General features: G+C 43.2%; 1 pseudogene; it reads left to right on the forward strand.

Moving 5' to 3' along the window:
* The window catches only part of LOC116502605, a 108783-nt pseudogene that overhangs the window by 69350 nt on the left and 13463 nt on the right, over nt 1–25970 (forward strand).

The raw sequence follows: 25970 nt of genomic DNA on the forward strand, positions 1-25970 counted from the left end.
CGACCCTCTCCCGTGGACATTGTCCCCCCGACCACCCCGGTGACCCCCGCAAACCCCGGCAGGCCCTCCGAATCAATCATACCCAAGCTCTCACACAAGCAGTCCTCACGAAGTAATTAAAAACATAAATTACAACGATAATAATAATAAAAGTGAGGTCGTTCACACCATCCCAGACAATCCCATGCACTCAACATACCAATTAAAAATTGAAAAATTAAAAATTGCGCAAGTTGGCAAGTCCGTGCTAAGTTTGTGGTAGTCCAAGGTGTCTTCCACCCTCTCCTAGGGGGGGAGAGGGGGGAGAGGTACTCCACTCCTCTCCCTTCCTATGGCAATTAATTGGCAAGGTGGTTAAAAGCCCAGTCCCAATCCACTGAAGGTATATAGAGGGGGGAGGATGGTGTCTCCCTCCCTCTGGCAAGATTGAGAGGTCCCAGGAGTCTAGATGGTTTAGGGGCCTGCCAAAGATGTTGGGTCCGGACTGCCAAACGTGTAGTAAGAGGCAGAGTCTGAGTGGCTGCAGTAGTGACACTGGGGCAGAGAGAGGTAACACTGGTTGAACAGGTGTAGTTCGTTCATACATATAAAGATCCGAGGGCTGTAGTTGCAGTAGTGGCCACTGGGGGGAGTCCAAGCTGCCAGCACGTTGCCTCTCCGGAGTAATGGCGTCTGATGCAAGATGATCCAGTGAATAGCAATAGCGTTGGCTAACGCGATACTCCTGAAGCAGTAGCAGTAGCGGATGGCACTGGTCACAACAGGAGGCCCGTCGTTGGATTCCTTGAGTCCCAGTCCAAGCAGAAAGATGATCAGGCGACGTGGGGCCCCGCAGGGACAGCGGCAAAAGAGGAAGAAAACGCCGCGCCAGGAGGGAAGGGGGGGAGTCAACAGGGCTATGGTGGGGGCAAGAAGTCAGTCCCCCAATCCCGATAGACATCTCTCCTGGGCTCCCCACCCCCTCTTCGGGGCACAAACTAACGCCTCGGTACTGCTCAGTCAAAGGAAAGGTCCAGCACTTCCCAGAGCAACGGGGCCGAAACCGCCGCCGCTCGCGCAAAGCTGTCTCCGCCGCCGCCGCCAGCCAGCTGTACAAATAGGTCGATGAAAGAGACGAGGGAGGCAACGCCGTCCAGGAGCTGCTCAAATGCAGCCCCCTCCTCAAATGGTTACCTCCCTGAAGAGCCCGAACGTCCGTGTCCTGCAGGAACCCCTCTGTTTTCATGTCCGGGGTCCTGGTCATCCGAACTATTCCCTTATTGTCTTTCGGTAGCCGGAGCGGTAAGGCCATTCTCATTCTCACGCATGCGCACTTATGCTATAATTTTGACTTTGAGAAGCGTTTGCTGTTCTTTCTGACCTTTAAAATGATACATTTCAGTGACTCTTTCTCTGTGCTTGCCTTTAAGAAGCACTCCAAGTCAATCCAGAATGATGTAGATGTTAATACAAAGAACTGAGCAAATTAAAATGGTAAAATTAGTCCCAGAGAAATTTCAAAGAAACCTTGATAGTGATGAGGAGCTCCACGCGCGCCACCATTTTTCCCACACAAGCCGACCTCCGTGCCGCTCCCCTCCGGGAAATCCAGAAAGGAACAGTCGCTATTTCTCTAGCCAAAGTATTTACTGGAGCTCTATGGTTCTGGATCATATTTTCCTATAAAAGGAAGTAAAAGGGGCGGCGGGGGGGGGGTTTCCGTTTTCTTGCTTTAACGATTTAATATCTTCAGTGAAAGTAATGAGACATAGAGAGTGGTTAGACAGAGTGTCGTTTGCCCCGGTTAGGATTTCTTAAGCAAATCCACTGTGCTTTCAACATGAAGCCAAAATCGGGACTTTTTAAAAACGCCACGGGACACGGGACAAATAGTTAGAAATCGTGATTGACCCGCCGAAAGGAGGACGTCTGGTCACCTTACTCATGATGGTTTGTCATATCTACCCTCAGATTCTGTTTAGGAGATATTTTATAAAAGCCACTTGTTAACATGATCTGCTAGGTACCCCACCCCACCCCACCCCAACTATGAATTTACAAGAAGTAGAAGTGATTGTCCACTAGGACTCTAAAATCCATATTGCATTTACTACTGCTTAGGTAGATATCATCGGTTCTATGCCTGTGCATTTATTTTTTCTTTCCAAGTAGAACCTTACATTTCTAGCTGCTGAAATTCATTAGTTAGATAGGGCTCAAGCTGTTGATCATTTCATATCTCGGGTTTATCTTCTGGAGTGTTGGTATTCCTGTCAATTTGATGAGTTCCCCTTCTATCCCCTTGTGTAAATCATTGTTGAAGATGAACAGATGTTGCGAATCTCCCTGTTTCGTGTTTTTCAGGAGAGTCTTGTGTCCTTCAAGGAAGTGGCTGTGTATTTCTCTGAGGAGGAATGGTCTCAACTGCATCCTGACCAAAAAGTACTCCATTCTGAAGTCATGCTTGAAAATCATAGGAATGTGGTCCAACTGGGTAAGAGTTTTCTAGTCCCCAATCAGAGAGTTCAAGGAGAAAGATTATAGTTAGTTTTTATATTTAAAAACCACTAATCAGATATTGTCTCCTGGGAGGGAAAAGTAAAGGGTCTGGGCTTCTCTTATCCCAAGGAAGCAAACAGATTAATTGCTTAGATGCTTTCTGTGCCATTTCTTATCTGTATTTTTCCATTTTTATTCGAACTTATCTATGGAGGCTGAAAAGAATGAGGTGTGCTTTTATGTGTCCTCTGGAGCTCATGTGAGAGGATTCTATGTCATTGTTGTCATTAACTCCTCAAGATGACATCTTAACTCCTCAAGTTAAGCATAATGTATTGATAAGGAAGATCGTAACAGCAAAAAGAAGCTACTATGAAAATGTAAAGAATCCGTTCTCAACAAATGAACCTGCAAACATGTGGAAAACTCTTGAAAATATCACGAGGTACAGTAAATCTTTCCATGCTGAAGGAAATCGACAACTGGCAGATGACCCAAATGTGTTTTTCTGTAGGTTTGAGAGCAAATTACTCTCACCTATCTCCACAATCCCCATCTCAGACACACCAACAACAGACAAGCCTCCTACAACTGAGTCCATCCCTTTGGGCCCTGCACCCCTGGTGACTATAGAAAATGATATGAAAGGTCTATTTCACAGGAAAAAGCAAGGAAAAGCACCAGGACCAGACAAGATAACTCCTGCTTGCTTAATAGCTTGTGCTGATCAACTGGTCCCCATCTTCACCGGCATCTTTAATAAATTACTAGATATGTTCAAATGCTCTACTATCATCCCAATGCCGAAGGAACCCTCCATAAAAGAACTGAATGACTACAGACTGGTTGCTCTGACATCTGTAATTATGAAAACCTTTGAAAGACTGGTGCGTGCCAGTTCACCTGAAAACCATCACGGATCTGCTGTTAGACCGTGATAGTTTGCCTACTGAACAAATAGATTGGCAAGTGATGCTATTAATATGGCTCTCACTACATCCTACAACTTTTTGAATCTCCAAAGACCTATGCAAGGGTCCTTTTTGTAGACTTCAGCTCAAAACTGACTTTGAGTGAGATTTGCATACATAGAGTTGGAAGAAAAGAGATATTTTCTAGATATTTCCAAAGCTTTCGTGATTCATGAAAATAGAAATCATGTCCATATCACAATACTGTAATCATGCAAAATACAACATAATGGAATTTCAGAAAAATTCAAAGGAAGATTCGTTGAAAAGTTTGATCTTTTTCTCTAGCCTTCTTATCATTTTCATTTCTCTTTTCCTTTGAAGGTAATGGGCAGGAGAATCAAGATTCCTGTGAAGTGTTCCAAGCGATCAATGCTGAAGATGGAACGGAGAACTTTGGAATTCAAATGGAATTAGAAAGCCATGAAAGAAACCAGCCAAACAATTGGAATCAGGAAAGCTCATCTTCCACTAATACTCTGTTGCATGACTTTCTTGCCCAACAAGAGAAAACAAGGAAAAAATACATTGGGAAAAGTGTGAAGCTAATTAAAGCTAAATTACATGTAAACAAACACTATTTAACCCAAAACAAAAGAGAAGATGCTATAAGAAGAAACAGTGGAGAAAATTACACTGAAACATGCATTCTTTCTCTTGAAAATAACTTCTGTACATCACAAAAAGCGATTCACAGAAAAGAATCCTTGGTGTGTGGAAAGACATTTTCTCGAAATCGTAATCTTATTTCCCATAAGAGGATCCACACAGGGAAGAGTCCGTATAAATGCATGGAGTGTGGAAAGACCTTTGCTCGAAATAGTCATCTTTTTTGCCATAAGATGATCCATACAGGGGAGAGGCCGTATAAATGCACGGAGTGTGGAAAGACCTTTGCTCAAAATGGAACTCTTTTTCACCATAAGATGATCCACACAGGGGAAAAGCCATATAAATGCATGGAGTGTGGAAAGACCTTTGCTCGAAATGGAAGTCTTTTTCGCCATAAGATGATCCACACAGGGGAAAAGCCATATAAATGCATGGAGTGTGGAAAGACCTTTGCTCAAAATGAAACTCTTTTTCACCATAAGATGATCCACACAGGGGAAAAGCCATATAAATGCATGGAGTGTGGAAAGACCTTTGCTCGAAATGGAACTCTTTTTCTCCATAAGATGATCCACACAGGGGAAAAGCCATATAAATGCATGGAGTGTGGAAAGACCTTTGCTCGAAATAGTCATCTTCGTTGCCATAAGATGATCCACACGGGAAAAGCCATATAAGTGCATGGAGTGTGGAAAGACCTTTGTTCGAAATAGTCATCTTCTTCGCCATAAGATGATCCACACAGGGGGATAGCCATTTAAATGCATGGCATGTGGAAATACTTTTGCTCTGAGCAGTAGACTTACTACCCACAAAAAGATGCACACAGGGGAGAAACCGTTGAAATGCATGGAGTGTGGAAATACATTTGCTCCGAGCAGTACTCTTCTCATAACAAAATTCACACAGGAGAGAAGCCATATAAATACACGCAATGTGGAAAGAGCTTTGCTGTGAATGGTCATCTTCTCACAAAAGGATTCACTCTCGGGAGAAACTATATAGCAATAAAAATTCCTTTTAGACTTATCTATCACTCCACAATGCTTCATAACACTCTCTGAGCAGTTTACAAAGTCAGCAGATTATCCCCAGCAATATTGGTACTCATTTTACTGACCTCAGAATGCTGAAAGCCTGAATCAACCATGAGTCGTTCAGGATCCAGCTCTTAGCTATGGCCATTAGCTTGTAGTACTGTATTCTAACCACTGCCCCACGATGTCTCTATATATTTTTACCATATTTTTTGGAGTATAAGAGGCTCCAAAGTATATGATGCCCCCAACGTTGGAGGAAGACACGAAAAAAATCTGCCTCTGCCTCACAGCAATTTACCACCTTGGAGTAAACAGCATACAGCGTGGTCAACTTCAGCACAGCCAGATTTAGCTGGAGCAGCTGATTGGTGATTGGATGTGCCTCTCGAAATAACTCCAATAAGCTGTTCCAGGCCGCGGGGATCGTTGCTGCCTATCGCCGTCTCTGCAAGCCCCATTTTAAACCACCATATGTCCCGTTTTTGGCCTCCGTGCTATTCCAAGCGGCCGGAATAGGTGGTGGAGGCAATCCCTGACGTCTGCAACAGGCCAAAAATGGGCCATGCACGGGCCAAAAATGGGGTGTGTGGCGGGCAAAAACAGGACATTCTGAGGCTCCAGGAAATGCCTAGCGAGGTAGCGAGTGTTACTTCCTGGATTTTCTGGAAGGGAGGGGCACGGAGGTTGGAGGCCTGCTCCAAAATGGTGGCAAAGTTCTTTGAAAAATATTTCCCTGACTAATTTCACCATTTCAATTTGCTCAGTTCTTTGTATTTACATTTACATCATTCTGGGTTGATCTGTAGTGCAAGCCTGCTGGTAAATGAGCTGGGTGTTTTCTTTTATTTTTTTAATGTATTTTAAAATAATATTTATTGTGCATCGGATTTTTTAAAATTCTGTGTGGATTCTTTTTTTAAATTGTCCTAGACTATTTAAAAAAAGATTCTATCCAAAATAAATTGAAGTGAAACCAGATTTAAAAATTCTATGCACAATACTTTGAAATATATTGTGCATAGAAAGAATAGTTTGAAATGTTTTACTTCAATTTATTCTGTGTGGGTTCTTTTTTTAAATTGTCTTAGGCTATTTAAAAAAAGATTCTATCCCCAATACGAAATACCAGCTGCAGTTATTCACTTAAGAACTGTGGCAAGAAAGGTGGTATAATGGGCTTACTGACCAAAGTTACAATGGCATTGAAAAAAGTGACTGATTACCATTTTTGATACTTAGCGACCGTTTTCACACTTAGCGACCGTTGCAGCATCCTCATGGTCACGTGATCAAAATTTTAATGTTTGGCAACAGATTCGTATTTATGATGGTTTCAGTGTCCTGGGGTCATATATCACCTTTTGACAAAGTCAAATGGGGAAACCAGATTCACTTATGTTACTAACTTATCAGCTGCAGTTATTCACTTAAGAACTGTGGCAAGAAAGGTGGCCTAATGGATTTAGTGACCAAAGTTACAATGGCATTGAAAAAAGTGACTGATTACCATTTTTCATACTTAGCGACCGTTTTCACACTTAGCGACCGTTGCAGCATCCTCATGGTCACGTGATCAAAATTTTGATGTTTGGCAACAGATTCGTATTTATGATGGTTTCAGTGTCCTGGGGTCATATATCACCTTTTGACAAAGTCAAATGGGGAAACCAGATTCACTTATGTTACTAACTTATCAGCTGCAGTTATTCACTTAAGAACTGTGGCAAGCAAGGTGGCCTAATGGGTTTAGTGACCAAAGTTACAATGGCATTGAAAAAAGTAACTGATGACCATTTTTCACACTTAGCGACCATTTTCACACTTAGAGACCATTGCAGCACCCTCATGGTCACGTGATCAAAATTTTGATGTTTGGCAACAGTTACAATTTATATTTGTGAATTGTAGTTATGTTGAAATAAAAAAAATATTACAATACTATTTTTGCGTTGTATGAAAATTTTTGTTGCTCCGTATAAAATTTTTAATCATCCCCCACCCCCGGTCAAAGGTGTCCCTCTTTACCAATCTGAAAATCTGGTCACCTTAAGATAGATCGATTTAGTTCAATGATAGATAGATTACATAGGATGGAAAATCGTGTAGCTAGATATAGCTAATAATGATACATAGACAAATATGGATAGAAATATTAGATGATAGACAGACTATAGATGGATAGAGATGATAGCTAGATCGATCAATAGACAGATAAATACATAGATTCATAAATGCATGTAGAGAATAGATAAAGATAGATAATAATAGATGAATTGAGATGGATGGGTGGATAGATGATAAACATCCTAAATGTGCCCTGCTATGGATGGGTGGATAGATTAGATTAGATAGATTGATAGATGATAAACATCTTAAAGGTGTCCTTGGTCAGACTCCTTTGTAATGCTGCACAGGATCAGCACACAAGATGTGAAACTTGGGGAGAAACGATTCAAAGAAATGAAGATCTTGGTAGACAAATATGGATAGAGTTATTAGATGATAGATAGATGATATATTGATAGAGATGATAGCTAGAAAGATTATCTATTGATCTTTCTAGCTATCAATCTATTGTCTATCTATCAAGATAGACAAAAACCTAGATAAGGATAGATGATGCATATATAAATACCCATAGATCAACAAATACATGGTTAGCAGTAGATGAAATATAGATACAAAAATACATGTAGAGAGTAGATAGATAAATAGACAAATGAATAGAGGAATGGATGGATAGATATTTTATTTAATTTGTCACATACGTACAAGATAACAGGAATAAGAATAAACATGAATAAGAACACAGGAAATGGGTACAAATAAAGGGGGATATTAGGACAGGGACCTTAGGCATGGTTATGCATGAACCTAATAGATGAAAAAGATGATAGATGCTAAACATCATAAAGGTCCCTTTGGATGGATGATGGACGGATGGATGGAGGATAAACATCTTAAAGGTGTCCTTGGCCAGGCTCTCCTTTGTGAGGCTGCACAGGATCAGCACACCAGATGCAAAGAAGACTCTTTGGGCAGAAAAGATTCAAAGAAATGAATTCTGAGGTAAATTTTACCTCAGATGAGGTTGGTGAAACTAGGGCCGGAATGGCTTCCCTTCAGCGGGAGAGAAAGGGGGAATTCCTGTAAATGAAGGAACAGGGAAACCTTTAGGAGCCGGGGGGGAAAAGCAGTCCCTTTGGGGAAGCCCCGTTTATTTTCTGCTTCTCTCCGAGTCTTTCCCGCCCTTACGGGGAATCCTGTAATTTTAGGCAGAATCCTCCAGGGGGCGACCTCGGCCAAGAGAAGGTAACGCCAGGAGCTTCTCCATTGGAGGAAGCGTGACATCACAACTGCTTGCCGCCGCTCTAGGACCGTGTACTCTCTCGCCTTAATCCTGAGAGGCGACAGGAGATTCTTGCGGCGGGAAATCCAGAGGTGTCCCGGGGGAGGGGGAGGGGGCAAAGGGAGGCGAAGGAGGGATGTGAGAAATCGAACAAGAGCTTCCCCTTTGGGCCACTAGGGGGCGAAGGTTTCGGCTGCTTTCCAGGGGAGGCTGCGAACGGAGGGACATCCTCGAGCCTTTTCCTCTCTAGAACGCAGCGCTCGCTCTCCTTAACCCTTGGAACTCCGCAGGTGCTGAAAAGGCTGCAGGAGAGACTTGCATGGGAGGCGTGATGGTGGGTGGGGGCTCTTGCCAGGGAGAGAGAGAAAGAGAGACACGTGTCCAGCTCTCCACCTGGTTGAATCCCGGATCGCATGCAAGATGGATGAAACCATCCTCCATTCAGAAGTTCAGCCCTGCAACTTCAGGACCATCCAATACCAGGAGGCTGAGGGTCCCCGAGAACTTTGCAGCAAGCTCCACAACTTTTGTAGGCGATGGCTGAGACCAGAAAAGCACACCAAAGCCCAGATGCTGGACCTGGTTGTTCTGGAGCAACTCCTCGCTATCCTTCCTCCAGAGATGGAGAGCTGGGTGCGGGAGTGTGGAGCAGAGACCAGCTCCCAGGCGGTGGCCCTGGCAGAGGGCTTCCTCCTGAGCCAGGCAGAGGAGAAGAAAGAGCAGGTTGAGTTGCAGGTGAGACACACTAGTCTAGGGAGCTCAAAAGGGAATGAAGAATATGTTTGAATTCTTTACTCTTCCTTCCCAATCTTCCCTGGCATTCATAAGAGGTGGAGATGTTCCACCAATTCCTGTAGGACATTGTTCCATTGTTTTCTCACTCAACCTCACTGATGGATATTGGGGGCTTTGACTTCCAAATAGACAAATCCACTTTATTTCATGTGATGTGCATTAATTCTGCTTCTTTTTTCCTTCCTCCTATTTGAAGAGCTGCACTGTGGAGATCAGAGATCCTGCGGGAAAGAAGAATCCATCAAATCCCCCCCAGGAGCCATTTTTCAGGAGGATCCCTTGGGAAGAACCAAGTAAGGACACCTCAAGAGGTAGTTGAAGGAATTCAGATTATCCTTCTTACCTTCACTATCTCTTGTTTTCTATAGAATATCTCCTCCTATTTTGTTAATTAAGCTTTTATCCCTTACAGAGATACAAAGAATGAAGTTTTCTGGTTTTAACGATGGAGCTCAAACAGCGGTTGAACCTCCAAATCAAGTAAGAAAGGGGGAAATTGTTTGTTTTGTATTCTTCCTTTCCTTCAGTAAGTAAAGTGGGTGTGCAGAGTGCTCTCTTCTTCTATTTCTCCACTAGGACTCCAAAATCCATGTTGTTAGCTAGATATCAACTGTTCTATGCCTGTGCATTTATTTTTTCTTTCCAAAATGTAGAACCTTACATTTCTAGCTGCTGAAATTCATTAGTTAGATAGGGTTCAAGCTGTTGATCATTTCATATCTCGAGTTTATCTTCTGGAGTGTTGGTATTCCTGTCAATTTGATGAGTTCCCCTTCTATCCCCTTGTGTAAATCATTATTGAAGATGAACAGATGTTTCGAATCCGACTGTTCTGTTCTTTTTTCCATGTTCAGGAGAGTCTTGTGTCCTTCGAGGAGGTGGCTGTGTATTTCTCTGAGGAGGAATGGTCTCAACTGCATCCTGACCAAAAAGTACTCCATTCTGAAGTCATGCTTGAAAATCATAGGAATGTGGTCTCACTGGGTAAGAGTTTTCTAGTCCACAATCAGAGAGTTCAAGGAGAAAGATTATAGTTAGTTTTTTTATTTAAAAACCACTAATCAGATATTGTCTCCTGGGAGGGAAAAGTAAAGGATCTGGCCTTCTCGTACCCCAAGGAAGCAAAAGCTTAATTGCTTAGATGCTTTCCGTGCCATTTCTTATCTGTATTTTTCCATTTTTATTCGAACTTATCTATGGAGGCTGAAAAGAATGAGGTGTGCTTTTATGTGTCCTCTGGAGCTCATGTGAGATGATTCTATGTCATTGTTGTCATTAACTCCTCAAGTTGACGTCTTAACTCCTCAAGTTAAGCATAATGTATTGATAAGGAAGATCATAACAGCAAAAAGAAGCTACTATGAAAATGTAAAGAATCCGTTCTCAACAAATGAACCTGCAAACATGTGGAAAACTCTTGAAAATATCACGAGGTACAGCAAACCTTTCCATGCTGAAGGAAATCGACAACTGGCAGATGACCCAAATGTGTTCTTCTGTAGGTTTGAGAGCAAACTACTGTCACCTATCTCCACAATCCCCATCTCAGACACACCAACAAAAGACAAGCCTCCTACAACTGAGTCCATCCCTTTGGGCCCTGCACTCCTGGTGACTATAGAAAATGATATGAAAGGTCTATTTCACAGGAAAAAGCAAGAAAAAGCACCAGGACCAGACAAGATAACTCCTGCTTGCTTAATAGCTTGTGCTGATCAACTGGCTCCCATCTTCACCGGCATCTTTAATAAATTACTAGATATGTTCAAATGCTCTACTATCATCCCAATGCCGAAGGAACCCTCCGTAAAAGAACTGAATGACTACAGACTGGTTGCTCTGACATCTGTAATTATGAAAACCTTTGAAAGGCTGGTGCGTGCCAGCTCACCTGAAAACCATCATGGATCTGCTGTTAGACCTGTAATAGTTTGCCTACTGAGCAAATAGATCGGCAAGTGATGCTGTTAATATGGCTCTCACTACATGCTACAATGTTTTGAATCTCCAAAGAGTCCTTTTTATAGACCTCAGCTCAAAACTGACTTTGAGTGAGATTTGCATATATAGATATAATTGGAAGGAAAGAGATATTTTCTAGATATTTTCAAAGCTTTCATGACTCATGAAAATATAAATCATGTCCTTATCACAACATTGTAATCATGCAAAATACAACATAATGGAATTTTAGAAAAAATTCAGAAGAAGATTTGTTGAAAAGTTTGATCTTTTTCTCTAGCGTTCTTATCATTTTCATTTCTCTTTTCCTTTGAAGGTAATGGGCAGGAGAATCAAGATTCCTGTGAAGTGTTCCAAGTGATCAATGCTGAAGATGGAACGGAGAACTTTGGAATTCAAATGGAATTAGAAAGCCATGAAAGAAACCAGCCAAACAATTGGAATCAGGAAAGCTCATCTTCCACTGATGCTCTGATGCATGACTTTCTTGCCCAACAAGAGAAAATAAGGAAAAAATATATTGGGAAAAGTGTGAAGCTAATTAAAGCTAAATTACATGTAAACGAACACTATTTAACCCAAAACAACAGAGAAGATGCTATAAGAAGATACAATGGAGAAAACTACATTGAAACATGCATTCTTTCTCTTGAAAATAACTTCTGTACATCTCAAAAAGCGATTCACAGAAAAGAATGCTTGGTATGTGGAAAGACATTTTCTCAAAATTGTAGTCTTATTTCCCATAAGAGGATCCACACAGGGGAGAGGCCGTATAAATGCATGGAGTGTGGAAAGACCTTTGATCGAAAAGGTAATCTTCTTTGCCATAAGATGATCCACACGGGGGAGAGCCCGTATAAATGCATGGAGTGTGGAAAGACCTTTGCTCAAAATGGAACTCTTTTTCACCATAAGATGATCCACACAGGGGAAAAGCCATATAAATGCATGGAGTGTGGAAAGACCTTTGCTCGAAATGGAACTCTTTTTCGCCATAAGATGATCCACACAGGGGAAAAGCCATATAAATGCATGGAGTGTGGAAAGACCTTTGCTCAAAATTGTCATCTTCTTCGCCATAAGATCATCCACACAGGCGAAAAACGATATAAATGCACAGAGTGTGGAAAGACCTTTGCTCGAAATAGTCATCTTTATTGCCATAAGATGATCCACACAGGCGAAAAACCATATAAATGCATGGAGTGTGGAAAGACCTTTGCTCAAAATAGTAATCTTCATTGCCATAAGATGATCCACACAGGGGAAAAGCCATATAAATGCCTGGAGTGTGGAAAGACGTTTGCTCGAAATTGTCATCTTCTTCATCATAAGATGATCCACACAGGGGAAAAGCCATATAAATGCATGGAGTGTGGAAAGACCTTTGCTCGAAATAGTCATCTTCTTCGCCATAATATGATCCACACAGGGGAAAAGCCATACCAATGCATGGAGTGTGGAAAGACCTTTGCTCGAAATAGTTGTCTTTGTTCCCATAAGATGATCCACACAGGGGAAAAGCCATATAAATGCATGGAGTGTGGAAAGACCTTTGTTCAAAATAGTCATCTTCTTCGCCATAAGCGCTCTACATGGTGCTGCCCTTGAAGAGTGTTTGAAGACTTCAGTTAGTCTAGAATGCAGCCATGTAAGCGATAGGGGCGTACCTAGGTACACCTACGTTACACCTATCCTCCGCGAGCTGCACTGACTTCCCATTGGTCTCCGGACATGCTTCGAGGTGCTAATCATTACTTTTAAAGCCCTACATGGTATTGGACCTGGCTACCTGAGAGACCGCCTCCTGTCACTTACCTCCCAGAGACCCATTAGATCTCATAGACTAGGCCTCCTCCGGATTCCATCTGCCGGTCAATGTTGACTGGCGACTCCCCAGAGGAGGGCCTTCTCTGTAGCTGCTCCAGCCCTATGGAATGATCTCCCCGTGGAGATCCGGACCCTTACCACCCTTCCGCAAAGTGACCAAGACCTGGCTGTTCTGGCAGGCCTGGGGCTGCTGATTTATCCAGCCCCATCCTAAGCTATGAATGTTGTGGAATTTTAATGTTATTCTTCAATTTTTTGTATGTTTCCCCCTCCCTTTTTTTATCTGTAAGCCGCCCTGAGTCTCTCGAGAGTGGGCGGCATACAAACCAAATAAAATGAAAAATGAAATGAATAAGATGATCCACACAGGGGGATAGCCATTTAAATGCATGGCATGTGGAAATACTTTGGTCTGAGTAGTAGACTTACTACCCACAAAAAGATGCACACAGGGGAGAAACCGTTTAAATGCATGGAGTGTGGAAATACATTTGCTCGGAACAGCACTCTTCTCATAACAAAATTCACACAGGAGAGAAGCCATATAAATACACGCAATGTGGAAAGAGCTTTGCTCTGAATGGTCATCTTCTCACAAAAGGATTCACTCTCGGGAGAAACTATATAGCAATAATAATTTCACTTAGACTTTTCTACCACTCCACAAGGCTTCATAACACTCTCTGAGCAGTTTACAAAGTCAGCAGATTATCCCCAGCAATCTTGGTACTCATTTTACTGACCTCAGAATGCTGAAAGCCTGAATCAACCATGAGTCGTTCAGGATCGAGCTTTTAGCTATGGCCATTAGCTTGTAGTACTGTATTCTAACCACTGCCCCACGATCTCTCTATATATTTTTACCATATTTTTTGGACTATAAGAGGCTCCGAAGTATATGATGCCCACAATGTTGGAGGAAGACACGAAAAAAATCTGCTTCTGCCTTGCAGCAATTTACCACCTTGCAGTAAACAGCATACAGCGTGGTCAACTTCAGCACAGTCAGATTTAGCAGGAGCAGCTGATTGGTGATTGGATGTCCCTCTCCAAATATCTCCGATAAGGTGTTCCAGGCCGCGGGGATCGTTGCTGCCTATTGCCGTTGCTGTCTGTTGGTGTTGCCGCCTATCGCCGTCTCTGCAAGCCCCATTTTAAACCACCATATGTCCCGTTTTTGGCCTCCGCGCTATTCCAAGCGGCCGGAATAGATGGTGGAGGCAATCCCTGAAGTCTCAACAGGCCAAAAATGGAGTGTGTGGAGGCCAAAAACAGGACATTCTGAGGCTGAAATGGGGCCCGTGAAGGCGGCGATAGGTAGTAGCAGTGATGAGTGGAGGCGATCCCCACAGACTGGAACATCTGATTGGAGGTATTCTAGAAGGTAGAAACAACCTTCAATCAACTGTTCCTGCTAAATCAGGCTGTGCTGAAACTGACCAGGATGTTTGCTGTTTGCTGCAAGAATGATGTACAGACATTTCCACCAACCTTTTGGAATGGGAAAAGTGTCTTATAGTCTGAAAAATACGGTGTGGGTACGCACATTGGGCCTTCCTGATCCAATTGAATCAAGGTTGAATCCAACAAAATGAAATTTAATGTGCAGAAAAGTAAGATTTTACACATGGGCAGGAAAAACAGATTACACGAAAGCTGGCTCAAAAACAGTAACTGTGAGAGAGACCTTGGAGTCAAATAGATGATTACTTAAGCATTAGTCATCTGTGTGCCGCAGCAGCCAAAAAAGCCTAATATAATCTTTAGTTGTATAAATGGAGGCATAGAATCAAAATCATGTGAAGTACTAGTAGCCCTTATAAAGCATCAGTAAGGTTACACCTGAAATACTTCATTTAATTTTGGTCATCCCATTACAATAAAGATGTTGAGACTTTGGAAAAAGTGGAATGAAGAGCAGCTAAGATGATTAAAGGCCTGAAGATTGAAACATATGAAGAAAAGTCCCTGGATTTGGATTTGGCTAGTCTCGGGAGAAGAAAGATTAGGAATGACATGATAGCAGTATTCCAGTATTTGAGAGGCTGCCACAAAGAGGAGGGGATCAATTCATTTTCCAAAACACCAGAGGGCAGGATAAGAAAACATGGATGTAAACTAATGAAGGAGAGAAAAAACCTGGAATTAACAAGAATCTTCCTTAGAGGGAGGACAATTAACTTATCAATATCTTTTTTTAAGTGAGGTCTCCAGAACTGGATACAATATTCCAAATGGGATATGACTAAATAGTGGGTTAAGACCACTGTTCCCTCTAAGGTGCGTGGCCGCGCGGCCGCGCACATGGCAAGTAAACATTGCACAGCAGTTTCCCACTGCCGCGCAGTCGTTTGCTGGACACGGACTGCAGCGCTTCGGATCTTTCAACAAAGCCTTTCCCCACCCTGCGCTGGGGGACGCGCTTGTGTGCAAGCCGGCACCCCAAACAGAGCTGGCTCCAGTCATCTCCTCCCTGCCTTTTCTTCCCTTTTTATGCCCTGTCTCAGACGTGCGGGCGCAAATGCTGTGGACTCGCCCACTTAGACGTAGAGGTTGCTGCGTGCTTAGCTGCGGCCGTATCTCCTCTTGCTTTTCCCCCTCCCTCTTACATGCCCCCTTGCTAACGCCGACAAAAGGAATGGGGTGGACTACATGGCACAACTGGGTAAATTATAAACCACAGATTTTAATCCTATTTAATTTTTAATGGTATCAAATTTAGCTATAAAGTGGCTTTTCCCTGGGCCTGCTAAATTCTGGTCCCTGGTGATACAATGAGTTAAATGCATTCTGGCTTGGATTTCCTATTGTGCAATTTGTGTCATGGACTTAATCATTTTAAATTCCATAAAATGCCAATACACATCCTTTCTGCCAAGAGATCAGAAAAAACAATGCTCGAAACTTCTGATATTTAAATGATTTATAATGTTGTTTAGATATATAATTTGGATTACATTTGAAAGCTATGCATTGATTAAATACTACGGAATACAATCCTGCGGCAGTTCTTCTTTCTTTTTTGGTTTTAGAAAAGGATAATCCCCTTTTTAGCCAGGCTTTTTGAATTAGATTAACACCAGTTTTTAAGTAGATTTCAATTTTATAAAATCTGTTAGCTGCTTTGAATACGTTGAAGATGAAAAGATGGGATACAAAACTTAAATAATAAAAAAAATGTACATTCATTTTGAAAAATAAATGCAATACTTGATTAATTTCATATCTTTATTTAAAATAGTTTTGCATGGCATATGATTTTATTGGCTCAGTTGGAAATGATCTGGATGTTGTATCTGATTCTGAGGTATATATATTCTTAAGTAACATAACATAGCATATAGTCCAAACTTGCTAGACTATTTAATTGATCTTACTACTTTAAAGGGGGAGAGTTTCATTATAAATTATTTTATTACATTTATGTTGCTTTTTTATATTATATTTATTACATTTATATTCCAAATTATATATTAGTATTGTTATTTTAGTGTTTATTGTCAATTTTAATAGATATATTGATATATCAATACTGATTTTAATCATACTAAATAACAATTACTGCTATTATTTATCAGCATTAAATATTTACAGTTTTTAATATTGAGTTAGTCATATTTTAGAATAATAGGATTATCTTTTAATAGGATAATTGGCAAGATCTAATTCAAATGTGATGGGTTGCATTCCAAAAGAATGTGAGAGGACAGGTTACCTGCAAAATGCCAGGACCCCGGCTGTTGGTGCCATGTCTCCCTCTAGCCAGTCTAACAATGTACAAGCTAAATAGGAGGGATACGGGGGACCCCTTGCAGGGTAGGGCGGAGGATTATGTCCAGTTCTTAGCGGACAAAGTTGCTCGGTTTCGGTCGGATTTGGACTCCACCTTTGCAGATCCAGCCGAGGCACAAGAGGATAAATTGGCAGACCACCCCTGGGTTGAGTTCCAGGATGTTGCCCCTGGGGATGTGGACAAGGCCATGAGAGCTGTGAGTGCCTCCACCTGCGTACTGGACCCGTGTCCCTCCTGGCTGGTTGCCAACAGCAGTGAGGTGACACGAGGCTGGATCCAGGCGGTCGTTACCGCCTCCCTTCGGGAGGGGCACTTCCCCTCCGCACTTAAAGCGGCGGTGGTGAGACCCCTCCTGAAGAAACCATCTCTGGATCCAGCCGTTCTCAACAATTACCGTCCTGTCTCCAACCTCCCCTTTGTTGGGAAGGTTGTTGAGAAGGTGGTGGCCTTCCAGCTTCAACAGTCCTTGGAGGAAGCTAGTTACCTTGACCCTTTCCAGTCCGGCTTCAGACCCGGTTACAGCACAGAAACCGCTTTGGTCGCATTGACCGATGATCTCTGGAGAGCCAGGGATGGAGGCCATGCATCCATCCTGGTTCTCCTTGACCTCTCGGTGGCTTTCGATACCATCGACCATGGTATCCTTCTGCGACGACTGCGGGAGGTGGGGGTGGGAGGCACTGTTTTGCAGTGGTTCTCCTCCTACCTCTCGGACAGGTCGCAGTAGGTGTTGGTCGGGGGGCAGAGATCGACCCCTAGGCCCCTAACATATGGGGTGCCTCAGGGTTCGGTCTTATCCCCCCTACTATTTAACATCTACATGAAACCGCTGGGCGAGATCATTCGGAGGCACGGGATAAGATACCACCAATACGCGGACGATACCCAGCTGTATCTGTCCGCCCCGTGCCAACTCAATGAAGCGGTGGACGTGATGAACCAGGGTCTCGAGGCCGTTCGGGATTGGATGAGGGCTAACAAACTGGTACTCAACCCGGATAAGACCGAGTGGCTGTTGTGTTTCCCTCCCAATAATTTGGCTAGTATTCCATCACTCAGGCTAGGGGGCCAAATTTTACACCCCTCAGACAGGGTTCGCAACTTGGGAGTCCTCCTGGACCCACAGCTGACCTTTGACCACCACTTGTCAGCTGTGACCAGGGGGGCATTTGCCCAGGTTCGCCTGGTGTGCCAGTTGCGACCCTACCTGAACCGGGAGGCTCTCACAACAGTCACTCGAGCCCTTGTGACCTCTAGGCTGAAATACTGCAACGTGCTCTACATGGGGCTGCCCTTGAATAGCAGTAGACTTAGCAGTAGACTTATATACCGCTTCATAGGCCTTTCAGGCCTCTCTAAGCGGTTTACAGAGAGTCAGCATATTGCCCCCAACAATCTGGGTCCTCATTTTACCCACCTCGGAAGGATGGAAGGCTGAGTCAACCCTGAGCCGGTAAGATTTGAACCGCTGACCTGCTGATCTAGCAGTAGCCTGCAGTGCTGCATTTAACCACTGCGCCACCTTGGCTCTTGAAGAGCATCCGGCGACTTCAGCTAGTCCAGAATGCAGCCGCGCGAGTGATTGTGGGTGCCCCACGGTTCGCCCACATAACACCTATCCTCCGCGAGCTGCGCTGGCTACCTGTCGATCTCCGGGTGCGCTTCAAGGTGCTACTTACCACCCATAAAGCCCTCCATGGTAGTGGATCTGAGTACTTGAGAGACCGCCTCCTGCCAATTACCTCCTCACGACCTATTAGATCACACAGATTAGGCCTCCTCCGAGTTCCATCTGCCAGTCAGTGTCGACTGGCAACTACACGGAGGAGAGCCTTTTCAGTAGTAGCTCCGACCCTTTGGAACGATCTCCCCATGGAGATTCGTACCCTCACCACCATCCAGACCTTTCGCACAGCCCTCAAGATCTGGCTATCCCGTCAGGCCTGGGGATAAAGATCGTAATCCGTCCCCACCCGAATGATGAATGAATGTTGTGTTCTATTTTAACTTATGTATTGTTCATGTCTTATTGTTTTGTATTCCCCTCCCTATAAATTGTAAGCCGCCCTGAGTCCCCTCAGGGAAAAGGGCGGCCTATAAATAATAAACCTAAACCTAAACCTAAGCTGAGCAGAGAGCCTTTTTTTCCCAGTGTGAGCTGAAAAGTATAGTGTTTGAGTGCCACATTTTCATGCCTGGCATTCATCAGGCTGAAACCTCGCTCGCAATCGGCGCTTGACGCTTGGAATGTTGCGCAAATGTCCAGCAGACGTGACAGCAGTTCAAACTGTTGCTCTCTTAGGTGCTCAGGCATGAAACTGTGCAGCTCAAACACTATACTTTTCCGCTCACACTGAAAAAAAATTAGAGGGAACATTGGTTAAGACCTCCTTTTTCCTGATGGTAATACATTTGGTGATGCGTCCCAGAATTGTGTTTGCCTTCACAGCTGCCCGGTTACACTGTTTATTCATTTTGCAGTTATCCTTTTCTCAGTGCCATGGTAACTTTGTCCATACAGTTGTGTGAAAAAAGCGCTGCTTGAACTCATTTGCTCAAAGACAAAATTGTTCTAGTGTTGTTGAAACATGCATACCTTTCCGCAAGTGGGTGCAATACCGTAGCTGCCGGGCTGACGTTCCAAGGAGCACGCGGAGGAATGCAATCAAGCCTGCCAGATGCACTGGGCTGCTGTGCAGCCTCCTGCTGCATCCCAGCTATGGTGGCAGGGGTAGGCAAAAACAGCTCCGGCAATGGGAAGTGTGGGGAGCAGGTTCATTGGAAGAGAGGTTTGAGGTAGGGGGCTGAGTGCACAGGGGCTGCAGTGTGGTAGTGACAAGTTGGGTTGCCTCATAAATATATTTGGCTGAGAATGCATATACAATTCTTGGTTAACTCTTTTGTATTTCCTGTAGGTGTGTAATGAACTAGGGAAGGTTAAAAAAAAGGTGCCCAAACCCTCACAAGTGGTAGCTGAGAGATGAAATGACTAATGAAAAGGCAAAGCATTTAGCACATGATGTTTCATTTGTGAACCCCAGATTTTTGAAGGTAGTATGGCCAGCGTGATACCACTCATTGGGCATGGCCAATGGTGGGTGTGGCCACCTGCATGGGTATGGCTATTTTGGCATCATTCCCCAAACTGTTGGTATTTCTCCTGTTTGCATTGGGTAGACCGGGCTGAAGCCACACTGGCCTGAGGTCTCCTCTTCACATTGGGCAGACCTGGTCAAAGCCTCGCTGGCCCAATGTTTGCTCTTCACACTGGGTAGACGGGACAAAGCCAGCTCACCTGAAAACCATCACGGATCTGCTGTTAGACCCTTACAATTTGCCTACTGAGCAAATAGATCAGCAAGTGATGCTGTTAATATGGCTCTCACTACATCCTACAACGTTTTGAATCTCCAAAGACCTATGCAAGGGTCCTTTTTGTAGACTTCAGCTCGGCATTCAAACCCATTGTTCCAGATATTCTTCTAATTAAATTAAATCAGCTAGCTTTGCCTGACCACATGTGTAAAGGATGATAAGTTTTCTGAGAGACAAGAAGCAGCAGGTGAAGCTAGGCAAAACCACATCAGATACCTGCACAATAAAGTATCTTATTAGAAAAAACTCCTATACTATCGCTTCTTACAATACTAGACCACACAGTATCAACATAGATAGCCCTATGATAGATAGAACTTTCAACTTTCTAGGTTCTATAATATCTCAAGACTTAAAATGGACACCTAACATCAAAAAAGCACAGCAAAGAATGTTCTTTCTGTGCCAACACAGAGAGCTCAAACTACCCAAGGAGCTGCTGATACAGTTCTACAAAGGAATTATTGAGGCTGTTGTCTTTACCTCTATAACTGTCTGATTTGGCTCTGCAACCTGACAAGACAGACACAGACTTCAACAGACAATTAGAATTGGAGAAAAAAACAATTGTTACCAACCTGCCTTCCATTAAGGACCTGTATACTAAATGAACCAGAAAGGGGGCTGTGAAAATATCTACAGACCCCTCACAATCCTGGACTTACATTATTTTAACCTCTGCCCTCGTGATAGAAGTGCTATCATGATACTATAGGACATTGCACACCAGAACAACTAGACACAAGGACAGTTTCCCCCCATGCTATCACTCTGCTAAATAACTAATTCTCACAACACTGGCAAACAATTTAGTAAGACTGTATTACTATTTTTCTTCTCATCTTTACAATTACCTATCTTTTTTTCTACTTGGGACTATAATTTTTTTGCTTGTATTTTTATGATTTATATTGTTTTATTTGGTTTCCTAGCATGATTTATTTTGTAAGCTATTCTAGTCCAGTTCAGTCAAGTCTTGTCTATTCTTCTTTCACTATCTTATCCTGTTCTTCTTGTCCTATCCTAACTGTTCTGGCCCCCCTTCCTCGCTTGTTCAAAGATGACAGGCAGACAGACTTAAAAGGAAAGAACTTTATCAGCCTCGGCTCACACTGGCTGCGAGCCCAAAAATAAACCTAGCAATAGCAATAGCAGTTAGACTTATATATCGCTTCATAGGGCTTTCAGCCCTCTATAAGCGGTTTACAGAGTAAGCATATTGCCCCCACAGTCTGGGTCCTCATTTCACCCACCTCGGAAGGATGGAAGGCTGAGTCAACCTTGAGCCGGTGAGATTTGAACCGCTGAACTGCAGATAGCAGTCAGCTGAAGTGGCCTGCAGTACTGCACTCTAACCACTGCACCACCTTGGCTCGGTATAAATAAAGTCTCTGGCAAGAAGATAACAATGCAAAAACAAAGATCTCTTACGACCAAACCAGGTATACAAAAAGAAAGCAGATCACTTCTCCAATTGCCTCTCACAGACAAACCACGATCGATGAACAATGAACCATGAATGAACGACGAATGTTGACATCTGCAACCAGGGCGTGGCACCATCAGTCCTTTTATCTCCAGAAGACCACACTAACGAGCCCCAGCTGCATTGTTATTCCTGCATCCCGACTCAACTCACAGCAAACTTCTGCTGAGTCACAACACCTAACCATTATTCTTCCTCTGAAACCTCCAAAAATTCTGTGTTAGGACCTTTCCCCCCCAGGTACTTTAGACCCAGTTTCCTAGCACAATTGATGTTGGTTGGTTATTTAGTATCCTATGACTATCACTAAATGTTGTATCCTGTGAATATATTTTTATGATGTTAATGATCATGATTCATCACTTATAGCTTTTATGTACAGTGAGAGCTTATGCACTGAAGACAAATTCATATTGTCTAATCGCACTTGGCCTATAAACATCCTACCCCGCTGAGACTAAACTTGCGTCAATGTAGCGAGACATTTGGTGCATATGCAGAAAACAGGCCTAAAGTAGTGAGAGATCATGCGAGATCAGTACCGTGAACTCTCGTTCTACCCATACTGTATGATCTCGCACTATATACTTTAGGCCTCTGCTAACTGAGGCCTGCACGAGATCCAGGGCAATATGCTTTGTAAATAGAAGGAAAGACTTCTTTGGTTTCAAACACTTTTGCCCGGATCTCATGCAGTCCTCAGTTTGTAGAGAACATAGTCCTAAAGTACTAGCATGAGATATTGACTACTGATCTCAGGTGATCTCGCACTAAAGTAGTTTAGGGGTCTGTTCTCTGTGGACTGAGAAGAGCCCTTGAAAGCCGGTGAGACTTTGGGCAGTGAAATTTTCTTAACTCACCCTAATAAATCTTAGGTTTTCTCCTAATTCCTCTTCAGATGTTTCCCCTGATTATTCCTTAACTCTAAACTGACTTTGAGTGAGATTTGCATATATAGAGATAATTGGAAGGAAAGAGATATTTTCTAGATATTTTCAAAGCTTTTGTGACTCATGAATACAGAAATCATGTCCATATCACAACACTGTAATCATGCAAAATACAACATGAATTGTGGAAAGACATTTGTTCGGAGCAGTACTCTTAGTTCTCATAACAAAATCCACACAGGAGAAAAGCCATATAAATGCACGCAATGTGGAAAGAGCTTTGCTCTGAATGGTCATCTTACTTTTCATAAAAGGATTCACGCCCAGGAGAAACTATATAGCAATAATAATTCAACTTAGACTTTTCTACCACTCCACAATGCTTCATAACACTCTCTGAGCAGTTTACAAAGTCAGCATGTTGTCCCCAGCACCCTTGGTACTCATTTTACTGACCTCAGAATGCTGAAAGGCTGAATCAACTATGAACCGTTCAGAATCGAGCTCCTAGCTGTGGCCAATTAGCTTGTAGTACTGCATTCTATTCACTTCACCACGATGTCTCTATATATTTTTACCATATTTTTGGACTATAAGATGCTCCGAAGTATAAGATGCCCCCGATTTTTGGGGAGGAAGACAAGAAAAAAAAATCTACCTCTGCCTCGCAGCAATTTAGCATCTTGCAGCAAACAGCATATAGCATGGTCAGCTTCAGCACAGTCTAATTTAGCAGGAGCAGCTGATTGGTGATAGGATGTGCCTCTCGAAATATCTCCGATAAGCTATTCCAGGCCGTAGGGATCGTTGCTGCCTATTGCCGTTGCTGCCTGTTAGTGCTGCCGCCTATCGCTGGCTTCGCAAGCCACATTTTAAGCCACCATAAGTCCCATTTTTGGCCTACACGTATTCCTTTATTGGGCTATTCCAGGCGGTGGGAATAGGTGCTCTCAGCAATCCCCACCCCCTGCAAAGGGACAGAAATAAGGCATGCAGAGACCAGAAATGGAGTGTGTGGAGGCCAAAACCAGGACATTCTGAGGCTGAAATGTGGTCCGTGAAGGTGGCGATAGGTGGTAGCAGTGATGGGTGGAGGCGATCCCCACAGCCTGGAACAGCTGCTTGGAGGTATTCTGGAAGGTAGAATCTACCTCCAATCAGCTGCTCCTGCTAAATCAGGCTGTACTGAATCTGCCTGGCTGTTTGCTGCAAGGAGGTAAATTGGTGGGAGGCAGAGGCCGAAGGATGGAAGCTGCTGGGTGGATGGGATTTCGGCAACATTTGCTCTCTAAGATGTACAGACATTTCCACCAACTATAAGTGTGTCTTATAGTCTGAAAAATACGGTGGATTTATGCACATTGTGCCTTTCTGATCCAAACGAAACAAGGTTGAGTCCAACAAAATGAAATTTAATGTGGAGAAAAGTAAGATTTTACACATGGGTAGGAAAAATAGATTACATGAAACCTGGCTCAAAAACAGTAACGATGAAAGAGACCTTGGAGACCAAATGATTACTTAAGAATGAATCACTTGTGTGCCGCAGCAGCCAAAAAAAGCCTAATACAATCCTTAGTTGTATAAACTAAGAAAAAGTGAAAAGAAGAACAGCTAAGATGATTAAAGGCGTGAGGATTGAAACTTATGAACAACAGTTGCAGAATTTGGGTTTGGCTGGTCTAGAGAGAAATAGGATTAGGAATGACATGATAGCAGTATTCCACCCAGAGTCCATTGGTGAGGGAGATGGGAAGTTTCTAAAATATTTGTGTATGTGTGTTGTGTGTATGTGAGAGAGAGAGGGGGGAGAGGGAGGGGTGGAGTGAGAGAAGATATGGAGATAGATTGATTTAGTTTCGATGATATAGATTAGATAAAATGGAAAATCATGTAGCCAGATATAACTAATTATGATACATAGACAAATATGGATAGAGATATTAGATGATAGATAGACTATACATTGATAGAGATGATAGCTAGATCGATCAATAGACAGAAATACATACATACATAAATGCACGTAGATAATAGATAATGATAGATAATAATAGATGAATGGAGATGAATAGATGGATGGATGATAAACATCTTAAAGGCCGGACTCTCCTTTGTGATGCTGCACAGGATCAGCCCACAAGATGTGATCCTTGGGCGGAAACGATTCAAAGAAATAAAGATCTTGGTAAACAAATATGGAGAGAGATATTAGATGATAAATAGACGATAGAGTGATAGAGATGATAGCTAGAAAGATCGATAGACAAGACAGACCTAGATAAGGATAGATGATGCATATATGAATACTCATAGATCAACAAATACATGGTTAGAGGTAGATGATACATAGATAAATACATGTAGAGAGTAGATAGATAATGATAAATAGACATGAATAGAGGAATGGATGGATAGATATTTTAGTTTGTCACATATGTACAAGATAACAGGAATAAGAATAAACATGAATAAGAACACAGGAGATGGGTAGAAATAAATGGGGATATTAGGACAGGGATGTTGGGCACGGTTATGCATGCACCTAATAGATGAAAAGGATGATAGATGATAAACATCATAAAGGTCCCTTTGGATGGATGATGGACGGATGATGGATGGATACAAAGATAGATAGATAGATGATAAGCATCTAAAAGATGCCCTTTGCCAGGGTCTCCTTTGTGATGCTGCATAGGCTCAACACACCAGATGCAAAGAAGACTCCTTGGGCAGAAAAGATTCAAAGAAATGAATTCTGAGGTAAATTTTACCTCAGATGAGGTTGGTGAAACTAGGGCCGGAATGGCTTCCCTTCAGCGGGAGAGAGAGGGGGATTCCCGTAAATGAAGGAGCAGGGAAACCTTTCGGAGGCGAGGGGAAAAACAGTCCCTTTGGGGAAGTCCCGTTTATTTTCTGCTCCTATTCTTTCCCGCCCTTACGGGGAATCCTGTAATTTTAGGCAGAATCCTCCAGGGGGCGCCCTCAGCCAAGAGAAGGTAACGCCAGGAGCTTCCCCGTTGGAGGAGGCGTGACATTACAAACGCTTGCCGCTGTAGGACCGTGCACTCGCTCGCCTTAATCCCTGGGGCTCCACAGGGAGGTGGAGAGGCTACAGGAGATTCTGACGGCGGGAAATCCATACGTCCTCAGGGGGAGGGGGCTCTTCCCATGTAAAGGGATGCGAAGGAGGGATGTGAGAAAGGAACATCAGCTTCCCCTTTGGGCCACTAGAGGGCGAACGTTTCGGCTGCTTTCCAGAGGAGGCTGCGAACGGAGGGACATCCTCGAGCCTTTTCCTCTCTAGAACGTAACACTCGCTCTCCTTAACCGTTGGAACTCCGCAGGTGCTGAAAAGGCTGCAGGAGCGATTTGCATGGGAGGCG

Source organism: Thamnophis elegans, chromosome 2, assembly GCF_009769535.1.
Source record: "Thamnophis elegans isolate rThaEle1 chromosome 2, rThaEle1.pri, whole genome shotgun sequence".
Classification (NCBI taxonomy): domain Eukaryota; kingdom Metazoa; phylum Chordata; class Lepidosauria; order Squamata; family Colubridae; genus Thamnophis; species Thamnophis elegans.